This window comes from Amphiura filiformis, chromosome 7 (genome assembly GCF_039555335.1).
Source record: "Amphiura filiformis chromosome 7, Afil_fr2py, whole genome shotgun sequence".
NCBI lineage: Eukaryota > Metazoa > Echinodermata > Ophiuroidea > Amphilepidida > Amphiuridae > Amphiura > Amphiura filiformis.
In genome coordinates this window covers 42,894,082-42,897,308 of record NC_092634.1, presented here as the reverse complement: position 1 = coordinate 42,897,308, position 3,227 = coordinate 42,894,082, and the positions used below count along the sequence as shown (strand labels likewise).

Sequence of the window (3,227 nt, the reverse complement as noted above, 5' to 3'; positions counted from 1 at the left end):
CGAGGAATAAACCTATTGTATTGTGTGTGTAGTTTTTTTTTTTCAATTCACCAAGACCAAAAAATTCTTATGGTGCCCTCAAGTGGGAACAATTGGGGGTAGGTCAGTCGGATTTTTTTTTTTTTTTTTAACCTTCAATTTTCAAAAGTCCGCACAAAATTAAATAATGCTTCTTCCATTAGGGACATTTGTCAATTTTGACTACTGGATACTTGGCAGATACTCAATCTAAGACTAGTCTTAATAAAATATTAGTTTTAACATACCTGTAAAAATCGTCATTATCATTTTTTTTTTTTTTTAATTGAGGGCAACACAACATTTTTTTTGGCCTTACATAGAGAGCTATAAATTTCTTCAAATTGCCTTCTTTGTTAACAAAGGTTGTTTTTAGAGTTTATTCAAATTATTCAAACGCGTGGAATGAATGGTAGAACTATTTCATTGGCAATATATTTAAATGTCAAAGTTCTTTGTTTTTTTATGTCTGAACTATGCAAGGCATTAACAGCTGCTATCGGTAAGATAGCGCTGATGGGTTGGCGCCAAGATAGTTGTTAACCTCCCGTTTGAAGCTTAGCCGATTCTGGTTAGAGGTAATTGGACCAGGTAGAGCATTCTAAAGGTGAGCTGAGGATGGAAGGAAAGATCTATGGTGGCTGTCCAGGTTGGATCTTGAGATTTTGACAGCTTGGTCGTGGGATCTGAGAGCGCCGCAGACGAGGATTAATAATCATACGATCTGGTAACAGATGTTGAAGGAGTTCTAGAGCTTCGCCATAGAACATCCGATGAAATAGAGTGATGGCTACCGCTGCTCTTCTATATCTCAGGTGCTGTATTTGATGGTTCTTTCCATCTGCTTCTGAGATGCCAATGATGCGTACCGCTCTTCTCTGTATAGCATCAAGTTTAGAGAAGTGGGTGGAGCACCCATCCATGCAGTGCTGGCATATTCCATCTTGGGTCGAATCATGGTCTTGTATATCGTTGCTCTCTGAGAAGCAACAAGGTATGGGTCGCACAACGAAGGAGACCGAGACTTTGGCTGGCTGTTCTTGCCATCTTGTCCACTACTGGGGTCCATGGCAAGTCTAATTTACTTTGAATATGAATGTACGGGTGAAAATCCTACTTTACCTGTCATTGGAAAATTAGCAACCTTTTAATTTGAAATGAAGTATATATTTTTACTACACCACTATTGTTTGCTTTTTTTTTTTTTTTTTTTTTTTGTTTGTTTGTTTTTTTCCAGAATTATCCGAATGGGTAATAATGTGCACCTGCTTTGGAAACCTACCGTGCCGCTGAAACTTATACTTAAGTAAATACCCCTGACCACAACGGGGTCGATCATTCTTTTTGTAGATGATGAACTGCATTATAATGTAAAAGTGGGGGGATGACGAATAACCTAATGCTTGTAAGAATAAAATAAAATAATAAACCAATAATAAACCAATAATAAACCAGAATAAACCAATCAATGTAAGTTCTTAGTTCTTAAAACTTTTAACAATAATTTGATAAGGACATCTTCGCCCAGTGTTGTGTATTAACAACAAAAAATAAAGATGGTGATCGTTCAGGAACTACCCAGCTAAAGGGTAGACTAGTTATTGTTGGTTGAAGCAGCCAAAAAACGATTTACATTATCTAAATCAACATATTATTGAAAAATAACACTTCCAAAAGTGCATTCTACAAATCATATATGTTAAAAACTTGCTTGATTTATTGTTGTTAATGAGTTATGTACGTTCACACTAACCATGTACACCACAAAACCTCGAAACTCGAAATTTGATACTCGAAACTCGAAGATTATCAACACACTGAGCCACAAAAGGTCACAAATTAACTCGACTTTGAAGAAGCAAAGTCTTGGTAGAAGTAACGAAAAAACAAAATAAATAATATAAATATGTAAGTTTATATTACAACTGAAATATTAAATGAGGAAGTATAAATTCGCAACCTAAATGTTGATGGAACAATGGGTACCGCAGCAATGCAATTTAGTACGTTTATGTCAAGCTTTGAAAAAAAAAACAGATTTGTTAGATTTCCGCTTTCTATATGCATGGCCATGACGGAACTATATATATACAACGGTTTTAGACGGAACTATACAACGATTTTAAAGTAATTCAATGCAAATCAAAAAATAAACACAACATTATTATTATGGTAAGCAAAATTACTAAATCTTTACCCAAATTATGCATGTACGAAAATGATTAATTTTAAAGTATCCTAAAATAATAAATTCAGATGCAAAAAAAAAATAACAACTAACCTTTAGAGCTGTCCGACTGTCAACAGCTATTCTGATTCAGGTACAATCATGGGGTACTTCAGATGTATTGCCACTCCCTGGTGATCCGGTGATTATAAGGACACGGTGTAGTGGTGCAGCGGTAAAGGTTTTACGTTTCTACTCGTATTCGTGGTTGTGGGTTCGAATCCCGTCAACGCCAATGTGTAGTATGTACTTGACCAAGGCACTATATCTCGCTTGCTTCACCCCACTCAGGTGTAATGGTGCGCTGTTAGGGATACTTACAATATAAGTGTTGAGAGTATCTGCGCTCTTGTTTTAAGCGAAATGATTCTGACGTATCGCAGTCCAGGATCTCAGTGGCCGCGGAATCAATTATTCGTGTATGCTGGGGTCCCCCGGTGAACAGGAAAAGTACACGTTAAATCGTTATTTCATGTATTTTGATCCGAATCGCACTTCGGCTAAATAAGGTAATGCATCTATATTAAAAGAATTGGGAAATCCCACTCTTTGGCTGTTTATTATGTGTCAAGTGCAAAAAGGGATTCGCTGCTGTATGAATAATTGCCTAAAATATATATTTGAAAGAATGCGTAATGTATGCACTAGTGTACTAAAAATAGTGCACTCCGATTATACAGGGTGCTCCAAACGTTCATAACTCAACTCTATATACAGTAACCAACTACAAACATGGCGGGTTCTTAGTTTGCACAGAGAAAACTCGTTCAATTTAATAATTACACACCAAATGTGACATATTCAGAAACCCTAAGATATAATACATAAAATTATTTGCGGCGGAACATTAGGGCATATTTAGTTTCAGTTTTAAGCAGATAATATGAAATCACATAATATAATTTAAATGATTTTAATACATTATAAGCATAGTGTACAAAACATAAATGGTCACCCAAGCAAAATATAAATAATTGTATTA

General features: G+C 35.6%; 1 protein-coding gene across 1 annotated transcript in view; it reads right to left on the bottom strand.

Moving 5' to 3' along the window:
* Positions 1–2,702, bottom strand: part of LOC140157187 (uncharacterized) — a 32,079-nt gene extending 29,377 nt beyond the window's left edge. Inside the window, 1 exon segment of the mRNA XM_072180302.1 lies at positions 2,300–2,702. The gene's annotated coding sequence lies outside the window, so the exon portion shown is untranslated.
* Positions 2,703–3,227: the final 525 nt, after the last annotated feature.